Raw genomic sequence first — 11,562 nt, 5'->3', positions numbered from 1 at the left:
ATCAAGACTGCTGCAAGCAGACAGAAGAGTTATGCAGACATCCGCAGAAGACTAGTAGAGTTTCAGGAGGGGGATCTGGTATTGCTTAAGGTGTCTCCAATGAAAGGAGTGGTTAGGTTCGGGAAGAAAGGTAAGCTAGCCCCACGATACATCGGACCCTTTGAAATCTTGCAAAAGATTGGGAATGTGTCGTACAAGCTGGATTTACCTGCTTCAATGGCAAGAATCCATCCGGTTTTCCATGTTTCCATGTTGAGGAAATTTGTGTCAGATCCGGGCAAGGTTCTTAGTGAGCCTGATGTAGAGATCCAAGAGGATCTCACCTATGTTGAGCAGCCAGTGCGGATCATAGACACCCAGATCAGAAAGCTAAGAAACAAGGAAATCCCGATGGTGAAAGTCCTTTGGAACCACCACAATATAGAAGAATGTACCTGGGAGACACGGGAGTCCATGCTCCAACAGTATCCCCATCTCTTTTAGAGGTTAGTATCTATGTGTTCTATGTATGTTATGTTTTATGTTATGCATGTACTAGTTGAGGAACATTCGGGGACGAATGTTCTTAAGGGGGGGAGAATGTAATACCCGGCTAGACTCCGGTATCGGAATTCCTACCGTCCGGTGGAATTTCGGACGTCGGGAACTTCTAGAAGGGGTAAAGACATGTTTTATGAAATGTTTTCATGTTTTTTTAATGGTTTTAAAGTATGAAACTAAACGAGTTTTTGCATGAAAATAGCATTGGAGGAAAACCCAGGTTCGGCCGCCGAAAGTCAAGTTCGGCCGCCGAACATGCATGCGTTTTGGAGGCACGTTAGGCCCCCGAAAGCAAGAGTTAGGGAAGTCCAGGTTCGGCCGCCGAAGGTCAAGTTCGGCCGCCGAACATTGCATGGATGCGGAGGCACATTCGGCCCCCGAACGTGGCCCGGCCAGCCACCTATAAAAAGGGGACTTAGCCGAAATGGGTGAGTTTTCTCCCATTTTCGGCCACAGCAAGCTTCCGACCTTCCCTTTGCAAATCTTGTGTTCTTCCTCCAAATCTCTACCATTTTTCTTGAGTTTTAAACTCACATTGCAAGCTTTGAGCATTTAAACCAAGTTTTGGAGCTTTGGGAACTCAGGAGCTCATTTTCGTGGATCTCCAAGTTTAGGTCGTCTCCCTCTCGATCTTCAAGAGGTAAGAGCCGATCTTAAGCTCCTTATGTGTTTTAAGTAAGTTTTAAGTGATTTTATGGGGTAGAATGGCATGTATAGGATTGTATGAGTTTTTAAGCAAATGTTTGGTTTTAAGTGATTGATGAACAATGTATGATGTTTGAGTATGCTTGAAGTGTTGTAGTTGGGGTATTTGATGTTTTGAGGCCCCTAGGAACTTGTATGCATGATTTGGTTGAAGTATATGCATGATTTGTGGATTTGGGAGGCAGGAGGTTCATGTGAGCCAAGTTTCTGCCCGTTTGGCAGAAACCAGGTTCGGCAGCCGAAGGAAGTTTCGGCCGCCGAACCCCTCTTGTGGAGGCAGCTTTCGGCTGCCGAAGGTGCCCCCGAAAAGAGACTTTCGTCTCTGTCTGGGACTTTCGGCCGCCGAAGGTGCCGCCGAACCTACCTGAGTTTCGTCTCTGTCCAGGACTTTCGGCCGCCGAAGGTGCCGCCGAAAGTGCCCTGTCCAGCCTTTTCTTGCATGCTTCCTAGGAGTGTTTTGAGGTGTTTTTAGGAGGTTTTTGGGGGTATGTTTAGAGTTATGTTCTTGTTGTTTGGTGCCTCATTTGAGTCCACCTGTGTAGGTTCGGACCTGAGTAACCGAGACCCCCGGTTGTGAGATAGTCGTTCAGAGTTCGTTGTTAAAGCTTCAGTCACCAGGTGAGTGGAACAACCCCTTAAGTTTTAAAGTAAAATAAATGAATAAATGAATGAATCATAAAGCATTGCCCATGCAATATTTCAGGATGTTTGCATTAGAATTCACGAATATGCTGCATTGCATAAATTGATGTTGATGTGGATGGTTGTTGGGTGATCCATAGTCCTCTGATGTTATGTTATGATGATATGTTATGGAAGACCAGCGAGGCCCATTCTACGCCCCTGGCACTATGTAAGAGAAAGACCAGCGAGGCCCATTCTACGCCCCTGGCACTTTAGAATGTTATGTTATGTAAGAGAAAGACCAGTGAGGCCCATTCTACGCCCCTGGCATTTGGAGATGTTGAGGACTAATGGTGACAATACCATCCTTTATGTGATTAGCTGTGATGTGTTGCATTTCATGAAAGCATGAATAAGAAAAAGAAAGAAAAAGTTAAATAATATGATAATAATAATAACAATAATAATAATAATAATAATAATAATAATAATAATGAAAATAAAATGAATAATAATATACCTAAAAATGGAGGAATTAAAGCAAATGTTTTTAGTTTCTGCTCACTGGGCTTTATAGCTCACCCCCTCTCCCCTAACCCCAGTCTTGCAGGTGCAGAGTAGATAGAGGAGTCAGCAGAGTAAGAGAAGTTTATGTAATAGCTTAGCTGTGGACATGGTTTGTTGGTAATGTAAAAGTATGAGATGTAATGTAATGTAAGTTGATAATGTGCTTGACTAGAGTCTGTTGTATTCCCTGTACACATGGTCTTGTATGAGATATAATGTTTTTTTTTTTTTTTTTATTTTTTATGATGCCTATGTAATCCAAGCCTATGTTATGTTATGTTACCCCATTGGAGTATTTGATGAGGACTCCAATGAGAGGTTTATGTTATGTTTGTGCATGCACATGCTAGGCTTGGCAAAGAAATGTTTGAATGAAAGAAAAGTTTTTAATTTTTTTTGTATGTTGTTGACCATGTATGGGATTAAACAGGTTCACAGGATGTATGTTTGGCTTGCTACGGGTTCTGGCGGCCTTAAGCCGACCTGAATCCTAGCGCCGGTAGTGGTCCGGTTTCCGGGTCGTTACAGAATTCATCCGGTTTTCCATGTTTCAATGTTGAGGAAGTTTGTGTCAGATCCGAGTAAGGTTCTTAGTGAGCCTGATGTGGAGGTCCAAGAGGATCTCACCTATGTTGAACAGCCAGTACGGATCATAGACACCCAGATCAGAAAGTTAAGAAACAAGGAAATCCCGATGGTGAAGGTCCTGTGGAATCACCACAATTTAGAGGAATGCACTTGGGAGACTCGGGAGTCTATGCTCCAGCAGTACCCTCATCTCTTTTAAGGTTAGATCCCTATGTGTTTATGTGCCTTGTATGTAGGTTATGTTTTATGCCATGCTATGTGTACTAGTTGAGGAACATTCGGGGACGAATGTTCTTAAGGGGGGGAGAATGTAATACCCGGCTAGACTCCGGTATCGGAATTCCTACCGTCCGGTGGAATCTCGGATGTCGGAAGCCTCTAGTAGGGTAGAAACATGTTTTCATAAAATGTTTTAAAGTATTTCATGGTTTTAAATATAAAAATTTAATGAGTTTTACATGAAAAGTCTTTGGAGGAAAACCCAGGTTCGGCCGCCGAAAGTCAAGTTCGGCCGCCGAACGTACATGCGTTTTGGAGGCACGTTAGGCCCCCGAAAGCATGAGTGAGGGCAGTCCAGGTTCGGCCGCCGAAAGTCAAGTTCGGCCGCCGAACATTGCATGGATGCGGAGGCACATTCGGCCCCCGAACGTGGCCTGGCCAGCCACCTATAAAAGGGGCACTTAGCCGAAATGGGTGAGTTTTCTCCCATTTTCGACCACAGCAAGCTTCCGACTTTCCCTTTGCAACTCTTGTGCTCTTCCTCCAAATCTCTTCCATTTTTCTTGAGTTTTAAACTCACATTGCAAGTTTTGAGCACTTAAACCAAGTTTTGGAGCTTTGGGAACTCAGGAGCTCATTTTCGTGGATCTCCAAGTTTAGGTCGTCTCCCTCTCGATCTTCAAGAGGTAAGGGCCGATCTTAAGCTCCTTATATGTTTTAAGTAAGTTTTATGCAAGATCTATGGGTAGAAATGCATGTTAGGGTATATGTTGAACCTATGGGTTTTTGATGACTTTTTGAACAATGTGGCATGTTTAAGTATGCTTGAAGTGTTGTAGTTGGGGTATTTGATGTCTTGAGGCCCCTAGGAACTTGTATGCATGATTTAACTGAGGTATATGCATGATTGGTGAGTTTGGAGGCGAAAATGCACAAAGGAGCCAAGTTTCTGCCCTTTGGCAGAAACCAGGTTCGGCAGCCGAAGGCACTTTCGGCCGCCGAACATGGCTGGGGAGGCAGGCCTTTCGGCTGCCGAAGTTGCCCCCGAAAAGAGACTTTCGTCTCTGTCTGGCACTTTCGACCGCCGAAGGTGCCGCCGAACCTACCTGAGTTTCGTCTCTGTCTGGGACTTTCGGCCGCCGAAGGTGCCGCCGAAAGTGCCCTGTTCAGCCATTTCATGCATATTTTCATGTGATGTTTTCATGATGTTTTAGGGGGGTTTTGGGGGATATATTAGAGTTATGTTTATGTGTGTTTGGTCCCTCATTGGAGTCCACCTGTGTAGGTTCGGACCCGAGGAACCAAGGACCCCAGCAGTGAGCCAGCTGCTACAGAGTTTGTCAGAGTCAGCCAGAGGTGAGTGGAACTAAACTTAACCTTTTAAATTAAGAAATGAAATGCTTTTATCATGCTTCATGCATCATGATCATATTATAGGTTGTTTGCATTAGAATTCACGGCTATGGCGCATTGCATTGTTGTGATAGATGATAGTGGATGGACATTAGGATGATTCATTAGCCTTCTGAATACGAAGTCTTGTGGTGCCCATAATAGGGCAGGGCAATACGAAGTCCTGTGGTGCCCATAATAGGGCCGGGCAATAACTCCGAGTACGAAGTCCTGTGGTACCCATAATAGGGCCGGGCAATACGAAGTCCTGTGGTGCCCATAATAGGGCCGGGCGTGGAGCTGAGGGATTTTTGAATCAGTCCATCCGTGGTGTGATTTGTTTGTGCAGTGACGCATTTCATGATAGCATGTTTTAAATATTCTTTTTTATAGTCCTACTCACGGGGCATCTAGCTCACCCCTCTCCCCTAACCCCCAGGTTTGCAGGTACGGGATAGATAGAGAAGGCAAGAAGAGAAAAAGTCATATGTATGTAAATAGTTAGTTTGTGGTCATGACAATTGTATTATGATGAAATGTAAAAATATTCAGGATGTTATGTAATGAGGTTATTGAGGATAGAATTGTGCTTGACCATAGTATATTGTTAATCCCTTTTGTATATACATGATCTTATGTTATGATGTTTATGTAAACTAACTCAACACAGGTTGTTTTGCCTTTAAGGCTTGATGAGATCCCACAGAGGGACTATGTTATGTATATGATCAGAGTATGCACAGGTTGAGTTAGTTGATGACAGTATGTATGAAGAAAATTTTTAAATTTTATGTTGTTGTTGATCATGTATGGGATTATACAGGTTTCCAGGATGTATGTTTGGCTTGCTACGGGTCCCGGCGGCCTTAAGCCGATCTGGATCCTAGCGCCGGTAGCGGTCCGATTTTCGGGTCGTTACACTTCCGGCCTCAAGGCTGTTGAACCACGCCCGCGCTGGTCCTAAGAGCGTCGTTGGGATTAAGGGCCATGACTTCAGCTTTTTGTTCTTTAGTGAGGCCGGCGTTAGGATTAAAGGCTGTTGAACCACGCCGGCTCTTCTTCCTCTTTCTTCAGTGTCGCGGCTGCTGGTTTGAAGACGGTCAGGTGCGGGTCGGGGGTCATTGGTCTGAGGTTCTTCTACAACTGGGAATGTATTTGTTGGGGTGTTGAAGCCTCTCTGTTGTATGATCTGCCCCAACCAGTGGGCTGTGTTCTATAACTGGAGAGTCATGTTTTGAAGATCTTGGTTAGACAAGGTGACCGCGGGAGTGTTCCCTGCCAAACTTGGCGAGGGATTAAGGGGAACAGGTGTTTGGTTGTTTAATGCCGTAGGGCTAGAAAAAGAGAATTGTTGCCCCTCTTGGGCAGAGCTTAGGTCATTTGGGACGTTAAGATTACTTTCTTGGTGATTAGCCATCGTGGATCTCAGTGGGTTTCTTTAAGAGTGAAAACTCCGGTGATGAAAAGATCTCCATCGTTTCCCACAGACGTCGCCAATTGATGATCTGAGATCCAATAGAATAGGGTTTTACAAGGGTTTTTGTATTGAAAAATAAAGCTTAAACATTCTGAGGAGGGGACTCCCCTTTTATCCATTTCGTCTTGCTTACTGGTGATGTGTAAAGGTCTCTCTAGGATTGGGCCACGCGTCTCTGCCATACAGATTCGGGCGTACGAGGGTATCAGGCGCCTGCCCCATGCGTAACGGCCTCTGATTCTCCCTGCGCGTACGTTCGAACGGATCTGTCAGGCTGTTTGGTGAGTGTCATTCTGGATACTGGGTCGGGCCGAGAATTGGGCCAGAGAGGAGAGGGCCTGTTTTGTGCGGACTGAGTCAATCTGGATGAGGAGGCTTGGTCGAGCCCGGTCTTGGAAGTTGGATGAGCCGGACCTACTTTGGGTGCCAAGTACGTGGGCCTTTACTTTGTGGACTTTAGGTTGTGGACGAGACTCTGGACCGGAATGAAGGAATCCAGCGGTCATCATTTTCTATTAATTAAATTATTTAAATGTTCTAAATGTAAAAAAATATGAAAAATATTTTTTAAAAAATAATTTTTTAAAATAAATGAAACTTAAAAATTAAAAAATATCATAAATAATCTATTGTGTAATATATAATTTTATACTTAGTTTAATAGCGGTAAAAAAGTTAAAAAGCTAAATTTATTTTTTAATTATTAATAAGATAAAAAATACAAAATTTAATTTCCTATATCCAAAAATGATTTTGAACTATAGTTAAAAGGTCAAATAAGAACGTCATGCTACATCTGATCTATTTTGCATTATTTTGAATAAATTTAATTTTTTAATGATAATTTACGAATATTTTTAAACTGAAAAATAAATTTAATATTTTTGACACTTATGAATATAAATTTCACCATTTAGCCCGTATAGAGAGCTTTTCTGGGCTGGCCTGCTTCCATTTAAAGCCTATATTTCTGCTACTCTTATTCTCCCCCTTGCTCGCTCGCTATAGATGTAAAACAACAGCGTTTTTCTTCATAGCTTTGTTCGTTTCCCCTCCTTTCCTTTCTCCTCCCAATTTACATCTCTTTTATCAGCCATTGTTTTGCCCTATGCTTCCTGTTCTCCTTCAATTCCTGTGTTTCAGTTTTCCTTTGATTTGAGAATGCACGTATCCTATTTTCACCATCTCTTTCTTCTCTTCGCTATTTTAGTTTTGATGTTAAATTGAGTTGTTTTCTCTTTTAGAGGTGCCGAGTGGTGGATTCAACACTTCGGGAACTCTTTTTCCCTTCCAAGTCGGGTGCCATTTATCAGTTGTGAAAATTATGAATTCCTTGGTATGTTTGGCTATTCAGTTACTGATAAACTGGATGCTCTTTTTCTATATTGATTTTTTTGGATTGCTAATTGTTTGAATTTTTTACTTTCAGTTTCATAATTCATTTAGATTCTGAGTCATTTTGGGCTAAATGCAGTTTAAATGTACTAAGAGTCATTTGGATTTGAGAAATTGATGAAACTGTGAACTGTGTTTTAGGAAGAGCATTGAAAGAGCTCGGTTATGAAGTGAAATCAGATGTAATGTTCATTTAATCAATTTTGTCTTGGATATATAATGTAAATCTTAAAATCAGTATGAGCTAGTATTTTGGAATGCTTTTAGCTATTCAGAGCTATATCTGGAGCAATTTGTCACAAAAGCTATCATAATAAACTCTTAAAAGGACAAGCGAACTTTGAATTTTTTATGTTGTATATATGCTCGCTTTATTCCATTTACTTCCACTCTTCTTGGTTAGTGTGTTCAGTTAACATACCTTTTACTATATGTTTATGCATGTTAAGGTATAAATACTACGTGTTCTGGTTGGGTTACTTTGTCATTAGGATTAATTATAGTTATCTAATATTCATGTGTTATACATTATAGGTTCTATGCCATGGATGATTGTGCTGTTCAGTTTGGATTTGGAATTCTTTTGAGGATGCTGGCAGCCCTGTGCTTATACTGTCATCTAATTCGGAAGTGGGTTAGTACAGATGGTGCCATTCATGCTTCATAAACATCAGTTCCCTTGGTTGCTCCATTATTAGGCGTGATTTATGGTGGAGAGCTGGTGAGTAATTTTCTAATGTTGATGGGTAATTGAGTTTTGTTCTTGCTTTCTCTCTATGTCTAAGTTTATTTATATTGATTTTCATTTTTTTTTCTTTTCTATGTCTTGCTGTGATTTATTTTTTGTTTTGATTGGGAGATTCTGCTATGGTAGGTAAGTTGAGGATGTAACTAATGCTTCTCTAATTGTTTGCTTATTTTATTTGTTTTGAATGATTTGCATGTTTTTTATCCTCCATTCTGTTGTTTAACTGTGGTTTTGTTTATCTTTAATTTTTGTACATTTTAAGTTTTCTTTTGTTTTATTATCTATTTTTTCCTTAGAGGTTCATGGGTTGTTTATTTTCTTATTCTTTTTCATGTTTTTTTCCCTTCCTTTTGTCATCATTTTCTTCTTGGCTCTTGTGGTTGTTCTACTGATTAAAATTACAAAATTTACTGTGATCTAGTGTGTGTATGCTTCTGGTCTTTGCTCTTTAGTTTACCTATTGTGGCTTGATTTATCTTTAATTTGCGATATTTCTGAAAAATTTCTTACAAAACTTTTGTTATATTTGTGTAGTTACACAATTCATTACCATTGTTATTCCTTTTAAAATGCAGTGCTGTGTTTTTTTTTGTCATGTATTTTTTGCCTAGACATTTTGTTGGTCCTGAGTTGCTGCTAAATGTGTGCGAGGAGGTATTTCAAATACATTTGGTTCTTATGGTATGGTGTATTGGATGCATGACTTACCTATAACAAAATTTTATATGCTCAATGTCCTTGCTTTTGTTTCTTTCAGGATGCTTCTTCTCTAATATGATTATCAGAAAAAGATGAGAAGCATCTTAAATTGAATCATGCCTCCAGAATTATATATGGAGTTATGGACGACATACTGTAAGTTTATTTCTATTAAGATTTATGCAGCTTTATATGTTACATACTGTAGTAACATGTTGATTATAGATCAGAGGAGTTTGAAACACATATTTCATTTTGTACCTTGTATAGGTATTTTATCATCCTCATTATTTGCAGTTTAAGCTGGCTTCTTATCTTAAGCAATGAGATATAGTAATGTAAATTACTTTGGTTTTTCAGGCGATTGAGCTTCACATATTAATACTTTGCATTTCATATATTGGAGGGTTGTTTTTGCATACGTAAAGGTGCAGCCAATTTTATATGTTCCCCAAAAAAAGACAGTTAGAAGATGCTTTTATGTATATATTTATCAAGTGACATGGCCTTTGCAACTTTTAAATTTGCTTCAGTTAGATATGTTAAACGCATGCAGCTGCTAGCTTTAGAAATTTGTATATTTGTAGTGCACATAGAAGCTCAATGGTCAATGGAATGGGTGCAAGTTTGATGTGAAAAAGCCCTTTACGGATTTCTGCCTTCTTGCATAATTCAATGCTAACTTTGTAATGAATTTATTTATGTATTTATTTATTTTTGGTATGTAATTTATTAATAAATTCTGAGAAATGTTTATCTTGATAAACCCCCTTTTTGGGTTTAATTTTTAGTGCTCTATTTGTAATACCCGGCTAGAGTCCGGCATCAGAATTCCTGTCGTCCGGTGGAATTCAGGATGTCGGAATTCTCTAGAAGGGTAAGATTTATGTTTTTCTAAAGTAATGTAGTATGTTTTATTGGTTTAAGCTAAAATGAAAAGAGTTTTTGCAAGAAAAGAACCAAGGCAGAAAAGCCAGGTTCGGCCGCCGAAGGTGACATTCGGCCGCCGAACTTGCATGGCTTTCGGTTTCACAATAGGCCGCCAAAGGTGGTCTGGCCAGCCACCTATAAAAGGCCCTCAGTCGGTTGAAAGGATAAAAATGAGTTTATCTTTTCACTTTCTGAGGTGAGACTCTGTCTTCCTTAAGTTTTCTTCATGTTTTCATTAAATCTTGCAAAGATTTGATTGATTTTTATGTTATTTTGAAGGTTTTGAGCTAAAAACACAAAGTTGTGAAGTTTGGAGAGTTTGAAGGAGAGTTGCTCCAAAACTCCACGTTAGGATCGTTCATCTTCTTGGTTTCAAGAGGTAAGTGAAGATCCTGAACTTGTTTTCATGATTTATGGAAGATTTGTGAGGTTTTGGGGGAGAGTTGCATGATTAGGGTAAAAGAGAGTTTTTTTGATATTTTTGTGAGAAAAGCTTGTATATGTGTTATATGTTTTGTGTTGTTGGGGTTTTAAGGTAGTTTCTGACCCCTTTGAGCATATACTTGGGTGTATGCATGTTAAGGAGTTGAGGTGTTTGAGTTGGAGGAAGATTGGTGCATTTTGGCGTGAGGCAGAGCAAGGTTCTACCTTGCTGATGAACCCAGCTTCGGCCGCCGAATGTGCTGAGGAGGTGGCTTCGGTTGCCTACGCTTGCCCCTGAGCCTTTGGACTTTCGACTCTAGAGGGGACTTTCGGCTCTAGAGGGGAGTTTCGGCCGCCGAAGATGCCCCCGAAGGTTAGAGACTTTCATATCTGGAGTGCCTTTCAGCCCCCGAAACTTGCCCTCGAAACGGTTCGGCTGCCGAAGTAGAGATTCGGCCGCCGAAGGTGCGTGAGTTTCGGCTCTGGAGAGGACTTTCGGTCGCCGAACCTGCCGCCGAAAGTGTCCTGTCCAGCCTTCCTTTGCATGCTTTGCATGGATGTTTGAGTGAGTTTAAGGGGATTCTTGGGGAGTTTAATAGAGTTGTTCATAAGCTAGTTTGGTCCCTCATTTGAGTCTATCTGTGTAGGCACAGACCAGAGGAACCAGATAGAGCAGCAGTGAGTACTGCTCCAGCGTTTACAGAGCCTGTAGAGTCAGTCCAGATAGTCAGAGGTGAGTGGAACTAAACTTAATTCTTTTAATTGAAAAATGAAATGCTTTTAGCATAATTCATACATCATGGGTATGCAGTAGGTTGTTTGCATTAGAATCCACGAATATGTTGCATTGCATAGTTATTTGTTGATGTGGGTGGATGCTGAATGATCCAATAGTCTCTGAGAGAAGTTCAGGAGCCTTTGACTACGTCCTGGCAGGTATAGAGAAGTCCAGGAGTCTTTGACTACGCCCTGGCAGGTATAGAAAAGTCCAGAAGCCTTTGACTACGCCCTGGCAGTGGTAAGTATACAGGTGTTATATACACGTATACATATATGACAGGAAGACCAGGTGCTCGATTCTACGCCCTGGCACGGTAGAGCTACCGGGACTATGTGGTGACAGGTTTACCCTTGATGTGGCTTGTCTGTGATATGATGCATTCCATAAGATCATATGTTAATGACTTGTTTTACTGTTCTACTCACTGGGCTATAGTGCTCATCCCACTCCCTTAACCCCAGTCTTGCAGGTTCA

General features: G+C 41.0%; 1 long non-coding RNA gene across 7 annotated transcripts; it reads left to right on the top strand.

Moving 5' to 3' along the window:
- Nucleotides 1-7,091: 7,091 nt before the first annotated feature.
- On the top strand, nt 7,092-10,978 carry LOC110618882. Of its 7 annotated transcripts, none has more exons than XR_006351167.1 (5): nt 7,099-7,279; nt 7,357-7,448; nt 8,042-8,228; nt 9,013-9,110; nt 10,961-10,978. It is a non-coding gene; the product is annotated as an uncharacterized LOC110618882 (long non-coding RNA). The 7 variants fall into 7 exon arrangements; XR_002488585.2 differs by having other exon boundaries at nt 10,955-10,973; XR_006351166.1 differs by lacking the exon at nt 10,961-10,978 and adding an exon at nt 10,164-10,182.
- Nucleotides 10,979-11,562: the final 584 nt, after the last annotated feature.

This window comes from Manihot esculenta, chromosome 7, assembly GCF_001659605.2.
Source record: "Manihot esculenta cultivar AM560-2 chromosome 7, M.esculenta_v8, whole genome shotgun sequence".
Classification (NCBI taxonomy): domain Eukaryota; kingdom Viridiplantae; phylum Streptophyta; class Magnoliopsida; order Malpighiales; family Euphorbiaceae; genus Manihot; species Manihot esculenta.
The sequence above is the reverse complement of the archived record's forward strand: the minus strand, read 5'-3'. Positions and strand labels throughout refer to the sequence as shown.